At 39.1% G+C, this 19,499-nt stretch overlaps 1 protein-coding gene across 1 annotated transcript in view; it reads left to right on the top strand.

Annotated features, from left to right (window-relative positions):
- CFAP47 (cilia and flagella associated protein 47) overlaps window positions 1–19,499 on the top strand; it is a 343,409-nt gene that overhangs the window by 254,315 nt on the left and 69,595 nt on the right. The gene's annotated exons all lie outside the window — the stretch shown is intronic.

Raw genomic sequence — 19,499 nt, 5'->3', positions numbered from 1 at the left:
TCAGATAGGAGAGATTAATGCTTCCAGCATATATATCTGCATGGGGATCTGCCAACTATAGACAGAGGAGTTAGTTCTTTAGGAAGGAAATGATGGATCAGCAGGTACATCTGGTAAGCTAAATGTTCTCTCGAGTGAGGGATGTCATGATTACAGTACTCAGTTGACCTTTTGCTGACAGTTGGAGGATACATGAATTCATCATTCCCACCAACCCTCAACCCAAAATGAAGCAGACATACTAGCAAGGATGCCTGTTTTGCTCATAAGCCAAAATAGGTCAGATGATATAGTTCTAGATCAATTTTACTTCATTGAATGATCAAGAGGATCTGGTGGATATAGTTTTTTTCTTTCCTCACTTCACTATATGTGTCTTGGTCGCTGTCATGAGAAATGATTGAAATTACCACTGCCTGCAGCCATTTTGCATCTCTTAAGCTTTATTTATTTCAGAACAGTTAAGATATATTCTACACTTTGGACAGATACCTAGCAACTTATGCTAAACCAGGCATGGTTAACACAATGTAAGTAAAAGGAGAGAAAAACACATACTTGGAGTCTTATCGCATGACAAATGAAAACTGAAATGGAACAGCAGAGAAGCAGCTTTCTCCTTGCTGTTGTAGCACTTCTGTTCTCCTTCCCATAGAAGACAGTCATAAAAGTGTGCCTTTTGGCAAACAGATTTTACCAGTTTGACAAAAGGCACACTTTTATGACCACCACCCTCAGAAAGAGAATGAAAGTGCTATGATGCCATGAGGAGATGTAAGGGGAAAGCTGCTTCTCTGCCACTCTGTCTTGGCTTCCTTTTGTCATGTGATTTACTCCAATGTTTGGAGAGGGAAGCTCATGTCACTGTGCATCTGGGTTCCTTGCTGTTATTGCTTCCACATTGTGTAACATACCCCCTCAGCTAGTATATTTCCAGAATAATAATTTGTGAATTTGAAAGAGCTGTGTGAAAGACCTTGAGTTGCTTGGAAGTTTATTGAGGCTTTCATCTTGAGAATATCAAAAGGGACAAAGAAAATCCCCACTTGAATCACCCCACCCCCGCCAGCCTGTCTGGGTAATGTTCATGAAACAATCAAATTAAGTCCAGAGCATCTATATGTCTGACATAAACAGTACTTAGGATACCATGGACAGCCAAGAAGACAAACAAATGGGTTCTTGAACAGATCAGACCAGGGCTCTCCTTGGAAGCAAAAATGATCAAGTTGAGACTATCACACTTTGGCGACATAATGAGACGGTACAGATCACTACAAAAACAATAATGCTAGGAAAGGTTGAGGGTAGAAGAAAGAGAAGATCACAAACCAGATGGGCAGACTCAATCAGGGAGGTTATGGGCAAGGGCTTGCAGGATCTGGGCAAGGCAGTGGAGGATAGGGATTCTTAGGACTTCATCACATGTAGGTCCTATGTGCTTCCATCCCAAAAATGGGTAAAGGGATGGCATCCCCGAAAAGCAGTCCCATTTCCTATTGGTTATCCCTGGAGCCTTTCAGGAGGGCAGTTAAGACGGATCTCTTCTAGCGAGCTTATCCACCTGATCTCCTATAAGAAATACTGTTCCATCTCTTTGACCTAGATTGAAAGATCTTCTACACCTCGCTTTTGATAGTATCGCTCAAATTGTTAATTATCTTGTATTTTATTGTATTTTATTATTCTGTTTTATTGTTGTGATTAGTGCTTGTATATTGTGTATTGAAACTGGGTTGTAATCCCACCTTGATCCACCTGGCAGAGGTGGGAAAATATAAATAGAAAATTTATTATTATTATTATTATTATTATTATCATCATCATCATCATCATCATCATCACACACAGAGCACAACAAGGGGTTAAAAGCACATTAAAGTGAGCCCAATGTGAATTGGCTATCAAAAGGAGACAAACAAATCCTCATTGCCTGCTTAGAAATACCTTCTCTGAACATGCTCCAAAGTGTCATTTCCACAAGTACACACACACACACACACATGCTGAGGGGAGGGGAGGGGAGGATCCTCTTTGCCACAGAAGCCCCAAAAGGTGTTTCATAGAAAAGCAGAATGAGGCTGCCCTTTGCAAACTCCTAAAGCCACACACAAAGACACAGACACACACACAAAAGAGAGAGAGGCTGAGTCCATAAGCCTGCCTGATTCCATGCCCTCCTTTTCCAAGGTATGCCCTCCATTTCTCCTTCGTGTCCAGGAGGACTTTCAAAATGCTTTCTCTCTGCCTTCTCCCATGAGCTCTTCCCTTAATTACAGCCTGCAAAGAGGAGGAAAGCGAGGGAAGTGTGTGTGTGTCCCTTTAAGAATCTCCCGCTTTGGCACAGCAAGGCAGCTTGGGAAATCAGGAAACTGGATACATCTGGAACCTTGGTTTTTTATACTGCAGCCATTACGTGAGAGGAGTCAATTCACAAGCAAAATGTAAATGTAAATCCGGTAGTTTCGCGAATTTACTTATTTCCTGATTGACCTCAAATTCTCCCTGTATTCTCTTCTGATTGCATGCAGAGTCATGTGAAAAGGAGCTATGAATTTGTCCCTAAGCCCCGGATGACTCTGCATTGCCACCCCTTTAAACTTCCAATTTTGCCCTGTGTGATAATGTCCTTAGAGATGTCTCATCCACAGGGTTGCCATGAGTCGGAACTGACTTGAGGGCAGCTAACAACAAAATGTTGTACTAGATCCAAAGAAATGTAAGTGGTAAAAGTTATCTCATTCATACTGTTTTATTATCTGTTTTCAAACGCCAACAGAAGCTTGCTGGAAAACTCCATAACAGCATAAAGTAATCTGCTTGTATGTGGAGTGTGTGTAGTTTTTTCATTAAGGAGAGCAAATTTTAATGGATGGTTCCCAAGAGGAAAGTACTTGCAGCACTTGTTCACAGTTGCTGTGCATCCACTTTCAAATTTACAACCCCAGAGCCCAAATGGTAGAAGTGCATGCACCAGCCCCAGTCAAAACCCACAGGATATGATCTTTTATCTTTTACAGGACCTGAATAAATATGTAACCTGGAAAGTAGCTTTGTTTGCCTTAGCAGCTAAAAAAATCAGGAATAAGTATATAAAAGGGATAGCCATAAACTGTAAAAGTGATGACTATATTTGATAAAAATTTTAAGGTGCATAATGACAATTGTTGTTTGTTTGTTTAGAAATTCTGTACCAGATACGAGATACATGCATTATAGATATAATTTACATGTATTTTATACTGTTATATTGTTATATTGTTATATGTGTTATTGTATTGTTGTGCTGTGCAATGACCTTTGGTCAAAAGCAATAAAATTTGATTGATTGAGAAGTGCATGCACTTCTCCACTGTAAAGCAGGGCCTAGTGGTTGGAAGTGCTGGAATGTAAATATTATAAATATTTAAATATTGTTACATATTATTTAAATATGGAAATATTCCAGTTGAGAACAAAAGAGGTGTCAGTGCAGCATAATATAGTATTGTGAATGGCATGACCAAAGAGTGAGCAAACAAAGATCTGTGGTCCCTATCTGACCCAGGGCAAGTCACACTCTTTCAGCCTCAGGAGAATGGCAAACCTTCTCTGAACAAATCTTGCTAAGAAAACTGCATGATAGGTTCTCCTTAGGGTTGGTTGCCATAAGTTGGAAATGAATTGAAGGCACACAAGACATATGCATCCATACACACACATCTGCTCCACTAGAGCGTCTCTCCCTCTACTGTACCTCTTAACAGCCTTATGTTGGCACAGTGTGATAAGTCACTGGCACACTGATCTTCCTTGAGGAGGAGGAATTGGAGGATATTTTTTCTGGAGTGCAGTCTATTATACTTTGCTAGACTGTAGCAGTTTTACTGACTCAGGTCATCTTTAGAATAAAACATGTAGAGAAGGGTCTACTGTAGAATACATGCTTGGGTATGCATAACCACATTTTATTAAGAAGAGACCTACTAGTATTACATTTGCTCATGCTGCCACATTTATGAAAACAAAATATTTCATATTTTATCATTCAAGTCAGGATTTCATCTAATTTTCACAGCAAAAAAGCTCTTTTACAAGAAACAGAGAGCCTAAACAGTATACCAAATAGCATACTACCAGGGTATTGGGCATTTGTTTTTAATGTACTTACCTAAAGAGTTCAAAAAAATAAATAAATCAACTGAAGAAATAACATACACAGCTTGATAATTTTGCTATGCTAGTTTACATGCACAAAACTTTTCTCAGAACACACACACACACACACACACACACACATATATATATATTTAAATTTTATTAAACATTTTCAAAGAAAAAAAGTACAATACAATCTTATTCACATTAATTAAACTACATTCCACTACATCCTATAAAATATTTTTCTTCAGTTCTTAATAAAGTTGGTTACTTCCTAGATTACTGACTTATCTCGTTCGTTCTTTATTCTTAATTATTTCAACTGGACTCTACATAAGCCTATTTCCCCTATTAAATCCTATATAAAAAAGAAATACCTTATTCAAACATCCTAATACATTAGCGTTTTCTACTTTTCCCTGTTATTATTAACTTATCCATCCTTAAATATTTCCACTTTTACTTATGACTTGCACCCCTTTTTCTAATCAGTTTCTATACATTCTACATTCTAAAAGTCACCAATATTGGTTTTACATTTCCACTGTTATTAATTCTTTTTCTTATGTTTCTATTGTTAAGGAAAATGCAACATGGGATATACAGTGAAAGAAATAAAACATGTATGTGAGAGTCAGGGTGACTCAGCAGAAGCAATTAGAAGCCACACAGGTGTAAAAGGTAATGGAATTAACAAGTCCTAAATGCCAAGGACAGAAATGCAAAGTGGATAATTGAACACACCTGAGAATTGTTAAGTGGTCAAGGCTGAGATGATGAAATCATTAATTGTGGGTTGAACCAAGAGAGCCAATGAGAGTGGATGTACACGCCCACTGGGTGGAAACAGACAACAGTGGGTGGTATTTCGCAAGGACTATAATAATGGCTATGAATCCCAATGTATGTTGTGGGTAGTAGTAGTGGATAATAGTGAGGAGTAGTGGAGTTGTGTTGGATAGTTTTGGAGCTGTATATAGTAGAATAAAGTAGATCTTTTATATAAGACTACTGAGTTGTCCGGTGTCTTGGGTGAAGATACAAGAGCCAGCAGGATCCTGAAGAAGTGGGAAGACTTCTGTGGAAGCAAGAGTGAGAAGGCTTGGAGAGTGTGTCAGGGTCTTCAGCCTATTCTCTGTAACTCTGCTGCTTTAGAGCAAAGCTTTAACCACTGACCAAAACTGGTCAGCGCCGGTGCGTAACAAGATGGTGAGTTCGAGCCAGAGGTGAAGAGCTACAACTCCCATCATCCCTGACATCTATTATAGTAGACATTTTATCCTCTTTCACACTAATCAGATATGACTTCCAAATTTCCCATTCCTCATTAAATTCTTCCATATTTTTATCATTAACCAAATGTGTCAGTTTATCCATCTCAAACAAATCTAACATTTTCCATCTCCATTCTTCTACTCCAGGACTTTCCTCTTTCTTCCAATTCTTCGCATATATAGTTCTAGCCGCGGCCAAAGCATACAATAATACTTTTTCATGTATTTCTTTACCGTATTCCTTGATGTCAAATATATTTAGGAGGTAAAATTTAACGGTCAGTCTTCCCTTTAATCCAAAAATTTTTTTCATTTCGATATGTATCTTTTTCCAAAATTGTTTCGCTGTAGGACAATTCCACCACATATGTAAATAACTACCTGTCTCTTTGTTACATTTCCAACACAAATTTTTATTTTTTAATACATTTTTGCCAATCTAAGAGGGGTAAGGTACCACCGATACATGGACTTATATATGTTTTCTTTTACGTCAACACTTATGATTTTTTTGATTTTTCCCCTCCAAAGATTTTCCCATTCATCCAGTTGTATTGTTTCATTTATATCTTTGGCCCATTTAATCATTAATTCTTTTACAGTTTCAGATTCTAATTCATATTCCAATATTAATTTATATATATTTGAAATTTGGTTTTTTGGGTCTTTTATAGTCTTTTCTAGATTTAGATCACCCTCCCCAATTCCTTCCTCTTTTGTATCCACTAGAAAACGTTCCCTAATTTGTCTGTAGGCAAACCAGTTACTAATAATATCCTCAACTTGTAGTTCCTCCTGTGTTTTCATAATCCTGTTTCCCTCAACCATTTTAGTAATATCATTGTAAGTCACCCAATCATCCTTTTTATATTGCTCCCTTCCAAACATAGCCTCGTTTGTCGATGCCCATAAGGGGATTCTAGGACACCACTTTTTCTTAAATTTTTGCCTGATCCGTAATAAAGATTTTCTGATAATGTGATTATTAAAATTTTTGTCTAATTTTATTTTGTCATAGATTAAGTATCCATGTAAACCAAATTTTAATTCGAATTTTTCTAAATTTAAATTTCTTTTATTTTCTAACCTTATCCAATCCAGAATCCAATCTAAAGAATATATTTTTTTTAATGTTCAGATGTTAGTCTGATAAGGATATTGTTTAGAGTAGCTTTTATTTTAAGAGCTGTGACAGTTATATTGACTTGTAATTTTAGCCAGTGTAGTAGGGACTCTAGCAGAACGATAAGTTATGATTGCTTGTATTATTTTAAAAAATTAATAATAGCTTGTCTGGTAACCCTGTTCATTAGAATTGTATATTTCTCAGGAATACTGAGCACCGGTGCATTACTTTTCCTTATTTTACCACATTTTCCATTTTACCACATTTTCCCGTGTAACCACTGGCTCCAATGATGGTGGTGGTGATGATGATGATTTATTTACCATCTTCCCCCCAAGACTGGGAATCAAGGCAGCTTACACATGACAAAGATTGCAATTAAGAACTTGCAAAAAGGCAACATTAAATCAAATTAAATTCAAACTATTGACCTTGAAAATATACACTCTAAAAAGATTTTAAAAGGGCCGATACAGACCACCAGGAAGCGGCGTCCTGGTGGTGATAGTAGGGCTTGGGAGCGTGCACCAACTGCACGGTCCCGAGCCCTATTACGTGTACGCAGCACCACTATTAAGTGGCACTGTGCACATGGGGGGCGTGTTGATGACCTGTGGGCATCTGAGTGATCACACGTCTCTTCCAGGAAGCGGCGTCATAAGGGCTGTGACACAGCTCTTATGACATCACAAAAAGGAGCTGCTCTAGGCAGCTCCTTTTTTGCTGCACAGCAGTGCCTCGCTGTTTGTTGCTGTGGCAATGCTATGCAGCAAAAAGGGGTGGCATTTTCCTGCCCGTCTGTCTTGGCCCAAAAGTTTCACAGTAAAGTTTAAAACTTGCAGCCTTTTCTTAAATGTCTTAAGTTCAAAGCCTTTATTCACCCTCTTCTCCAAAACTTGTGGCTGTACGTTCTCATCTTCTTTCTCTAGCAAATAAAGCTTTAACTTTCCTGTAGGCTTTTTCATAAGGAAAAAACCCATTAATTTAATTGCATATTTTATTTTTTATTCTTTTATATGCAATCTGGTTTAATATTTTAATAATTTAATTCTGTTTTAATATAATATTTTTCTGTATTTTTAATTGTACTATTTTTAATCTTGTAAGCTGCTTTGAGTCCCAGTTTGGGGGAAAGAATGGGATGATAATAATAATAATAATAATAATAATAATAATAATAATAATAATAATAATTGGCCAAATAAGTTTTTTTCTATGTGGAGAAAAGCAGCTTGGGCTGCACAGTTTCAACTGTCTTCTCCATCCTGCCCTTCCCTTACTCAAACTGATTTTGATTAACAAAAGTAAAAAAAATAATACAACAGTTGAGATTTGCCCATTCTAGGCCTCATCCTTCAGAGGAAAGAAAACATATCATATGTAGATCACATATTCCTCCCCTTGTGCCTGTGGACAATCAGTGAAGTAGTGGTTTTGAGCAAATAAATGACAGATAGGTAAGGTTGAAATGTGAGGGGGGATGAGACATGTCCCCCCCAATAAAAATTCTCACCCCTCATTAAATTTTCCTTCAGTCCTTAAATTTCTAGGATTGCAGTAAGTTAAAATTTCAGCAAACATTTAGAAATACAGTTCAGCCATCTAAAGAAAAAGGGCAGGCAGAATTACCAAGGGAGTGCGAGCACAACAAAAGTAAGAGTTTAGGTATGAATAATTTTTTTGATGTCTCAGTCTCTGCAATGCTAGAAATTTGGGTACCAAAGGAAAAATTCATTACAGGGACAGAATTCTTCTAGGGAACATTGCCCTCAATGGCTTTCCTCCATAGTTACATCCCTGGTAAATAAATACATTGTTGTGTAGTGGTTTGAGTATTGCACTAGGACTCTGAGAGAGTTTGGGCTTGAATCCCCACTCAGCCATGGAATCTCAGTAGGAGTCTTTGAACTAACCACACTCTGTCAGCCTCAGCGAAAGGAAATGGCAAACCTCCTCTGAACAAACCTTGCCAAGAAAATCACCTGATAGCTTTGCATTAGATTTGCCCTAAAACAACAACTTCAAGGTGCACAGTAGCAGCAAAATACACTGCTCTTAGGGAGATATTACTTTATAGTCTGATTGCATACTCTGAAAAAGTAATGTTTGTATAAAGATTTTGTTACAGTGGGGTGTTTTTTCCCCTCAAGGACAGTTTCTTTGATCAGAAACATTTTGCATATTATACCCTGAAATGGAAAAGGAAACGGAATATTATCTTCTAACTTATTATTGTTTTTATACTTGAACAGAGGGGATCTTTACAAGGTGGTTGCTATGACCAGCATTTTTCCTGGAACATATCAGTTAATCTATTGGGCTGAATCTCATTGTTTTAGTTGCAAGGCATTGGTATTGTAATGGTGGTTGTTGTGTGCCTTCAAGTCATTTTGACTTATGGTTAGAATAGACCAGATGCTGACTGTGGCACAGATCATGAATTACTTATATCAAAAATAAGAGTAAAATGTAAGAAGAGAACAAAACCATTCATCATACCAAAATTTGACCTAAACAATATTTCAACAGAATTGATTGACAATATAAAGAGCAGACTTCTGCTCCTAAGCACAATAGACTGTGAACCAGAAGAACTATGGTCAGGAGCCAGGGACACTATAAAAGAAGAATGCAGACAGACACTTAGAGTAGTCAAAAAGAAAAAGAAGAAACCATGGATGACAGATAAAATGCTACAAGCAATAAAAGAAAGAAGAGAAGCAAAACAAAAGGCAGACAGGAACAAACTCAGAACCATGAATGCAACAGTTCAATGACTGGAGCAAAAAGATAAAGACAAATACTACAACCATCAATGCAGAGAGATAGAGGAGAAAAACAAAAAGGGAAAAAACAAGAACTGTATTCTATAAGATCCAGGAAATCAAAGCAAAATTCAAATCAAGGACTGTGATACTCTGTGACAATAAAAACAACATAATTCAAGATGAGGAAGGAATAAAAAGATGTTGGATGTAATAGATAGAAGAGCTATATAAAAGGAATAGCAAAATGAAGGACACATGGATTGAAGAGCCATATGAAGATGAATCCCCACATTTGAGAAAGAGAGGTGGAAGCTGCAATTAGAGAAATGGGGAAAAATAAATAAATTACCAGGAATAGATGATATTCCAGTTGAGCTGCTTCAATCCACACTGACAGAATCAATACCAGTGCTAACCAACATATATCAACAGATATGGAAAACAAAACAATGGCCAACAGATTGGAAATAATCAATATACATCCCCATCCACAAGAAAAGGAGACAGAAAAGACTGCAGCGACTGTAGAGCTATAGTTCTAATCTCCCAAGCTAGCAAAATTATGCACATAATTCTGCAACATAGACTCCAACCGAACATGGAGAAGAAATTCCAGAGGTTTAAGGGGGGTTCAGGAAAGGAAGAGGCATTAGGCACCACATTGCAAAAATACAGTGGCTAGTGGACCACACCAAGGAATTCCAAATGAAAAATCAGCATGTGCTTTACAGACTATAGCAAAGCCTTTGACTGCATAGATCTCAAAAGACTATGGAACACCCTTAAAGACTTAGGAGTGCCAAAACACCTGATAGTGCTGATGAGAAATCTATACTCAGGACAAGAGGCTACTGTCAGAACAGAACATGGAGAAACCACATGGTTCCCAATTGGCAAGACTGCATCCTTTCACCATCTGTTCAACTTCTATCCAGAACATATTATATGAAAAGTAGGATTGAACACAGAAGAAGGAGGAGTGAAAATAGGAGGAAGGAATATCAAAAATCTAAGGTATGCAGATGACACAATACTACTAGCAGAAGACATCACATACCTCGAGCAACTACTAAAGAAGATCAAGGAAGAAAGTGTAAAAGCAGGCTTATTGTTGAACATAAAGAAAGCAAATATAATGACCACAGAGAATTTACACAAATTTGACCTTGAGAATGAGGAAATAGAAATAGTAAAAAAGTTCTCAAACCTAGGATCAAAAGTTGATCAGAGCAAGTACTGCAGTCATCATAAGAAGACTAAGAATGGGGAAGACAGCTATGAAAGAATTAGAAAAGACCCTAAAATGTAAAGATATACAACTCAGCATGAAAGTTAGAATTGTACAAGCCATTGTATTCCCTATTACCATCTATGGATGTGAGAGCTGGACAGTTAAGAAAGAGGATATGAAGAAAATGAATTAATTCGAAATGTGGTGTTGGAGAAGAGTGCCGAGGATACCATGGACAGGCAAGAAGTTAAACAAATGGGTCCTAGAACAGATCAAACCAGAAATCTCTCTGGAACTCAAGTTGACTAAAATAAGGCTGTCATACTTTGGCACAAGAAGGTATGACTCATTGGAAAAAAGCAATAAGGCTAGGAGAGGTAGATGGAAGTGGGAGTCCACATGCTAGATGGATGGACTCTATAAAAGAGGTCAAAGGTATGAATTAACAGGAACTAAGTAGAGCAGTGGAGGACAGGGAGTCTTGGAGATGTCTCATCTTCCATGGATCGATATGTAGAGAGATCTTGTAGCATCTTTGAGACTAACTGAAAAAAAGAAGTTGACATTGTGAACTGACCAATGGGTATGGAAATGAAGAGGCAAGATCAGTTTGGCATTGGAAACTAGCCTGTAGGTAGAGCGAATAGATGAGTGTAGGACGCCCCCCTGAGAATGGGGTCAGATAGTGTTGGAATGTGTGTAGTGAGTCAGGAAGCCATTATCCCTGTTCAATCCATTGCTGAGGGACTATAGTTTATGGATGAATTCCAGTTCTGCTGTTTCTCCTTTGTAGTTCTTTTGTTCAAGGGCCACTGTTCTAAGGTCAGAGATGGAATGCACAGAGAGATTGAAATGTTCTGCCACCGTTTTTTGTGTATTCCCATTCCTAATGTCTGATTTATGTCCGTTTACCCTCTGCCGCAGGGACTAGCCTGCTTGTCCCATGTAGAGTGCTGATTGTAGAGAGAAGGCAGACAGTAGGGAGAGAGCTGGAGCCAGCCAATCAAATTAAAGGCTGGAGAGGATAATTAGGGCAGTTGGTGACAGAGTCAGATGGGGACGGTTAGGGTTAGAGTCCAGAATTGAGGGACTCAGGACATGTACAGAACTCTGAGAGAGGGAGTTGCTGCGGTGTAATATCTTGTGGGATACCATTAGCTTGGGCAGCTGGTACTTAACTAAGTTTAGGAAAGTAACCTAATATAAGGACTGTGTGGGGCCTGGATAAATGTAACTATTGTTCTCTTGAGAGAGTGTTGTAAAGTAAATTGTAACTGTAACAAAGTGGAACCAAGAAAGTAAGAACTTGAAGTAACAAGTGCATAAAAGATCTCAGCAAGTGAAACATTGTTCAAACCATCTTGCAAATATAGTTTTATTATTGTTCATATACAGGCTTTTCTGGGACTTGAATAAGTAGCCATGCTACTGAAATTTACAAATAAGGAATTAGTTTCACATATAAGTTGGTGTATAGAAGAAAAAAAGTGATCATCATACATAGGTGGTAGTGTCACAAATTAACAAGGAAAAGATTTTAAAAAGTACAAATGCTTGTCACAAATAGGTGGCAGTGTTGGGAGAACAAATCCCATTGGGCTGCCATGTGTGGAAAACAGTTAAGTGAATGGTGTGGCACTGTCACACAGATGGGCATTGATGACATAGTATAGCATAACCACAGATCAAGATAAGAGTCAAGGATGGATAGCAACAACAACAAAATAGATCCCAAGGTGAACCTGTCGTGAGATTTTCTTGGTAAAATTTCTTCAGAGAGAGGTTTGCCTTTTCCTTTTTTTGAGGCTAAGAGTGTGATTTTTGCTGAAGGTCACTTAGTGGGTTTCCATGACTGAGCAGGGATTCAAACCCTGTTCTCCAGAGTTGTAGTCCAACACTCAAACTGCTATGCTACACTGGCTCTCTATTGCAGTGGTACTTGATTCAAATCAAGTTACTTTTACTAAGTTCTGCAAGGTATTAGGATATTCCTAAAGAGTCAAAAAGAAGATATGCAGAAGTATATATAAAAGATTCCCGTGCACTAGCAAGGAAATGTTCTTTGAAGTGTATAGTGGTTTGTTGTTGTTTTTGCTGCTGCTGCTGCTGCTTTAGTAAAAGGTCTGGAACAGAATACAGTTGATACCCATTCTGAGTCATGAGCTCTAGTAGTATTTCACATAGTCCATAGGTGCTTGCATCAGCACTAACCATTGTGAAAATCTTTTCCCATAACACAAATAAGTGAATGTACTTGCATTTTTCCTTCCATTTTGCAGCCAGGCAACAACAAACAAATATATTCTTTCATTCAGGCCATACTTCATGATTACTAAACCTGAAAGCTTCCAGTGACATTCTCTTTGTCTTTTTGGTAATCTGATGATTTAAAACTTGACTTTTGACACCATATCATAAAACTCTTAGAAGACACACCACTCAGGAAGGTAAATAAGTTCTTGTTTGTGTCAGACAAGAACAGACACAGGGAGCTCCTGACTCCATTCATATACAATTACCCGCCTCTTATTGTGCAGTGCAAATAAAAGTTAGCAATAGTAAATTCATTAATATAGTAACATTTAAATATGTTTATCTCCATAAAGCTAGATTTACATATTAACAAAATCTCACTGGGAAAATGAATTTAAAAGTGGAGCTAGAATTTATGCAAATGAATAGAGAGCTATGCTGAACTAAAAGATTAATGTCTCTGTGCAATTACTAATCAGTTGAGGGTGGTAATTGCTTCATCTTTGGGATCTGGCATTATCTAGTTGTGTATGCAACTTAAGCTCTAAAGTGATTGCTGTAGCAATATTTGAGATGGCATTTAGCTGGCATGGTTCGCTGCCACAGTACAATTGTTGCCTCATCCCTTGGATTATTAAAACTGCCAGTATTTATAAAATGGAATTGTAGACAGTGTAACCCAGTGACTTTGTTTCCATGATGAAATTACCATTTTCCTTAAATGTCAATTTGGAAATGTTTTCTGACTGCTCTTTTGCTTCTTTGGGCATCCTTTAATTTAGGTAAAATAATGAGCAGAACTAAGTGCATATAGTCTGATCCAAACTTCTGTTGTTGTTTTTACTGGTTGACTGTCATTTGAAACTTCTAAAACTACCTAATTCAATATGTATCTTAATTAGGAGCAAATTATTTTCACATTTTATTGAAGGCAATAACTAAAACAAAGTTTTTGAGCGTCAGTGTAGCTCTGAATTTAATCATTATTTTTATTATCTGCTATGTGTTATTACAGTATATAGCAACACATTGTTTTAACACAGAACATAAAACATCATGGACCTTTTTAAGGCTGCAATCTGTACTTAATTAAAGAATACGCTCCATTGAACACTTTAAGTATCAGAGTAAACATAGAGTTGGATCCAGACTCAGTAATAGAATCTCAGGACCAGTTGAAAGGCCATCCAGTTCACCACCACACTGCCATGCAGGAATATACAGATAAAGCACTCTTTCTCTGAAGATGCCAGCCACAGATGCTGGTGAAACACCAGGGATAAACTCTTCCAGAACATGGCCACATAACCCAACCCCCCCCCCCCCCACAAAAAACTATGGATTCTGGCTGTGAAAGCCTTCAACTTCACAATATTGTAAATAGTTTTAGCGAATTGTTACAATAAGAATATTCAGGAAGAAAAATTCCCAATGATCTTTCTAATATTTACAATATTTCCTCTGTTCCAAACTTATTTAAATAAATAGATAAATTATGTTGATACAATTATTGTAGACTTTTTGCCATCATCCCACATAATCCTATGTATGGACTGGATCTAAATTTTGTCATGTTTAGAATAAAGCAATTAAAAATAAGTATCTTAATTTTAACTAAGAGAAGTCTTCTATATTTTAGTGTATCTGTTCTAAACATGATGATAAGAATCTATATTGGATATCTTTCCCCTGCCCAAGGCACCCATGAAAAATACCAGTAATGATTCTGAAAGCTTAGGTCTCAGATACTTTAGGTACCACATCTCTCCATGGCAGCTAGCTGTCCCCTAAGATCTGATAGGTTATTCTCTGTGTCCTAAGTATGATTGCCACAGCTGATGGAAACAAAAGAAAGGCGGGATACATACCGCCATTTAGTACGTATAGGATACGTACTAGGGTTAGGAAGGGGCGGTGCTTCCGCACCCCCCTAACCCTAGTACGTATCCTATACGTACAAGATGGCGGCGCCCCTTCCACATGGGCGCCGCCATCTTTACGTATCGGACGCTGAGCGTCCGTACGTGTCGCAGCCTTTATGACGTAGCGAGTGCGCCCCTGGTGCCTCGCTACGTCACAAACGCGACTGAAAAAGAAGCTCCATTTTGGAGCTTCTTTTTCGGTCCGCGCGGGAGCCGCGCCGTCTGAAGGCTCCGGCTCCCCCACGGATCTACCGGCGGCGGCGGTTTGTACCCCGCCATTGGGACTTCTTAGTGATGACCATACCGAAGCTCTGCAATTCCTTGCTTCAAGAGACAAGGCAAGCACCCTTGTTTTTTGCCATATCAGCATGTAGCAAACACCTTCTTGTTCAGACAGTTACTCACTTAATGTTCTATCAAATTTTCTATGTATATTATTAATCTGTTTCTTTTATACAGTCAGCCCTTGGCAGGGGTTCCTTTCTGGACCCTCCCCCCAGCCCATGGGTAGTAAAAAGCACAGGACTTCAATTCCCATTATTGCCAATGGACACACGATGTGTGCACAACTGCATTGGTGTGGCCATGTGCACACATCACCACTGATAATAATGGGGTGGGGCCATTCAAGGATGCTCCAATCTGGGGATGGGTAGTCCACTGATACAGACGGTTGACTGTTCTAATGTGTCACTTTACTATATTTTGCTGTTGTTTGTACCAGTTACTGGTGTATAGGTGCTAGGTGCATGAGATAGAAGTGTTTATTTAAATAAAATAAACGTCTGTAATGCCACAGACTTCCTTTGCCTGTTTTAGAATCTTCCATTGATTTGGAATTTAATGGAGGAATAGTTGGGAAGTATTAGGTCAAGTAGCTGTGTGGTCTTTATTTATACTGTTAGGTATGCGTGACATTAACACCAACAGGTAACAGAAGTTCTTTGTGGCTTCTGTGCTTCACATAAACGGACTATCCAGTTCGAGCAAGATAACATTAATCTTTTACCAATATTGCCCTGTAGAGCAATCTGTTATGACACAACAGTGCAGATGTGAGATCGTTTGATTCTTGATGGCCCATTTTCGAACTCTCACTGTAATTCTTTTTAATACATGTCATTCACCATACCCACTACACAGTTGCTGGAATTGGTTTTCCATTATATTCTTGCAATCACTGTAAGTGTCAGCTCTGCTAATCAGGTAACTATGTGTTGATTCTGTGATCACTTTCACAACCCCACGTTTGAGATAAGAGCTGCAGCAAAGGCCAGAACTGTGACAGATTTTTTTTAAAAAGGTGGGGGGACACAAAATGAGTATAATGAAGGGTGTGGCAGTCTATATAGCTTTAACCTGTAAACACATTTGTTCTGCATGATTGATCATTAATCATAATAACTACAGGAGATGAGATAGGAAAGGTGAGTTGGTTCACTACATAATTTTCCTGTTGTCTGTTGGTCATGTTTCCAAAATTGGCTTGACTGATTGCATTAGCTAGCTTGACTGACTGCAGTAGTTTTTAAGTATCATGGCCAATCATATGAAACCCATATTTTAATACCCTTTATGGGAATAGGAAATATTAAAATTAGTGATGTTGTTAAAGGTCAAACATTCTTTGATGTGAGACATAAACCCCAGCAACTCCTAACGTTTCCCTTAAATTAAAAGATAAGCCTTTTGGCACTTTAGTTCATCTCCAGCTTGCATATTAATGGAAGTCAGAGAAGAACTTTCTACCATCCATTCATTTGCTGCTTGAATGGCTATAGTAGAGGATCATTTCTCCCTTAGTAGGGGAACATTTCTCCCATAACATGTCATAGATCCCACTCCATGAGATATTTTTGGCTTGTCTCTAATACTCTATTTTTGGGCAAGGCTATGGTGCCTCCCAGCTCCAGGCATTCCTGGATAAGACAGGATATCTGGATATAGTTCAGGCTGGCTTCAGGCCTGGCTGTGGGACAGAAATAGCTTTGATTGTCTTGGTGGATGACCTTCTCTGGCAATTGGATGCAGGAATGTGTCGCTGTTGGTTCTGTTGGACCTCTGAACAACATTTGATACCATTGTCCATGGTATCCTTCTGAGCTGGTTTACTGGGATGGGACATAGGAGGTAATGTTTTACATTGGCTCTCTGCCAAAAGGAGGGGCGAACCCAACATATGCTTCTGGGGAATTCTTGTTCAATTCCTTGGTTTGTGGGATCCCACAGGGCTCTGTTTTGTCCCCCAAGCTATTTAACATGAAGCTACTGGAAGGTTGTCCAGAGTTATCGGTTGAGCGTCACCAATATGCAGATAACACCCAGCTTTCTCCTTGCTACTTCAGTCCAAAGAAATTGTTACACTTCCCTGAAGATGCTGGACTTCAGCTTGGGTGTACTCCTGAATCCACCTCTGTCCCTAGCTGCACCCTTTCCTTGGGACATCTGACCTGGCTGTGGGGACACATGATTTATCGTACTACCCTTTTGGATTCTTCTGTCCCAACTTTAGTGCAGGATGAAAACATTTAAGGATGGATTTTATTGCACGCCTCTGAGCCCAGGTGGGAGGCATTCCATACCTCATCATGGCAACCTGTACTCGATCTGGACTTCTCCCATACTTTGCAAAGAACAGGAAAGTCCCGTTCTTTCAAGAAGTGCTGGAGAAGTCCAGATCAGGTATGCGATACCATGATTGGATATGGGATGCCTCCAGCCTGGGCACAGAAGTGTGCAATAAATCAGTGCTTAAAAGTTTTCATCCTGCGCTGAGGTCGGGACAAAAAGATCGAAAAGTGCGATAATCTCTTTAGTTACATTCTGATTGGATTACTGGGACTACCTGTGAAGATTATTCAGAAACTTCAAAGTGCTACAGCCCGATTGTTTATGGGTACTAGTTACAGGGCTACTACTTCAGTTCAGTTCATCTTTATTACAGTCATAGACCCCCTCTCTCTGGCTTTGCTTCGCAAACAAAGATTCAGGAAGGACTCATCCCGCGCTTTGTACAAGCGCGTTGGTGACTAAAAAGGCCAGTTCGGGATAAACAGGTCCGGTTGCAGAAAGCACAGCAGAAAGTCTCCTTGGGTAATGTTTCCAGGTTGCGGTTCTTTCTGCGTTGTCGTTTCTCTTTGAGGCTCGTTTGGCATGAGCTTTCGAAGAAGGCTGCAGCGTCATGGATAGTGCGTTTCCATGCCTCCCGATGCGAGGCCAGGAAGGACCATTGTTGGTGATCTTATCTGGCCAAGCCTGAGATGTTGTTTCAGGGAGTCCTTGTATCTCTTCTTTGGGGCGCCCCTCTTACGCTGACCCGTGGCGAGTTCACCGTAGAATAGTATTTTGGAGAGGCGATGGTCCTTCATCCTAGAAATGTGTCCTGCCCAGCGCAGCTGCGTCCTCAATAGCATGGCCTCAATGCTGGTGATCCCTGCTTGCTCGAGGACAGCAACATTTGTCACATGGTCAGTCCAGTGTATATTTAGAATTGTGCGTAAACAGCGCTGATGAAAGCGTTCAAGGAGTCGTAGGTGTTGGCGATAGGTGACCCATGTTTCAGACCCATAGAGGAGAATAGACAGTACAATGGCTCTATACACACTGATTTTTGTGCTTCGCCTCATACACCAGCACAGGTAAAAAGGGGATACAGAATAAAAGAAGGTAGAGGGGAAAAGGAGGTACTCGCTATAGGCAATCCCAATCCAGGTATGGTGATCTGTTCTCCAGTTCTGGATAGGGTCACACTTCCTCTAAAGGACTGTGTTTGTAGCTTGGGGGTACTCCTGGATTCGTCGCTTCAGCTGTCATCTCAGGTGGATGCAACGGCCAAGAGTGCCTGTTATCAGCTTCGGCTGATTCGCCAGCTGCGACCCTTCCTGGAATGGGAAAACCTAGAAACGGTTGTACACTCAGTGGTAACCTCTCGTCTTGATTTCTGCAATGCACTTTACTTGGTGCAACCCTCATGCCATGCTATGAAGCTGCAGTTGGTACATAATATGGCAACCAGATTGGTAACAGGGAGTTCAAAATTTGAATCCATTACACCTATTTTAAAATCCCTACACTGGCTCCCCGTTTGCTTCCGGGCACAGTATAAGGTGTTGGTTATTACCTATAAAGCCCGAAATGGCTTGAGTCAAAAATACCTGAGGGGAACGCCTTCTCCCATATAATCCTTCCCGCACTCTCAGGTCCTCTGGGATGAATCTATTGCAGTCAGAGAGAACTAGACTATTAACCACTTCCCAGAGGACATTTTCTGTTGCCAGTCCAAAACTCTGGAACGATTTACCGGACGAGATCCGCCAAATAACATCTTTAGGTGCCTTCAAGAAGGCAATAAAAATGGATCTTTTCAGGCAAGCCTTCCCAAACTGACTTCCAATTTTTCCACTTACCTAATTGTTCCCATTGGATTGAATGATCATGATTCATTTTATTGGCCATTGGTTGGGAATTGTTTTATTGTTTTATAGGGTGGGAGGGAGTTTAGGAACTTGAAATGTAATATGTCTTTTAACTATTGTTTCTGTGTTTTGTTTTTGTTTTGTTTTGTTTTTACTTGATTTTTTGTTTTTGATATCTTGTTACTCGCCTCGATCCTACAGGGAGAGGCGGGATTTAAAATAATAATAATAATAATAATAATAATAATAATAATAATTATTATTATTATTAAAAACAAGGTAAAACACACAGGTTAAAAACAGTATTTAAAACAACCTTTTAAAATCCAGTGTGGCAGGGTAAGATTAATACTAGTTTACTGTGGAGATT

Source organism: Sceloporus occidentalis, unplaced genomic scaffold (assembly GCF_023333645.1).
Source record: "Sceloporus occidentalis isolate IW3139 unplaced genomic scaffold, rSceOcc1.0.p SCAF_2, whole genome shotgun sequence".
In the NCBI taxonomy this organism is placed as follows: Eukaryota; Metazoa; Chordata; class Lepidosauria; order Squamata; family Phrynosomatidae; genus Sceloporus; species Sceloporus occidentalis.
The sequence above is the reverse complement of the archived record's forward strand: the minus strand, read 5'-3'. Positions and strand labels throughout refer to the sequence as shown.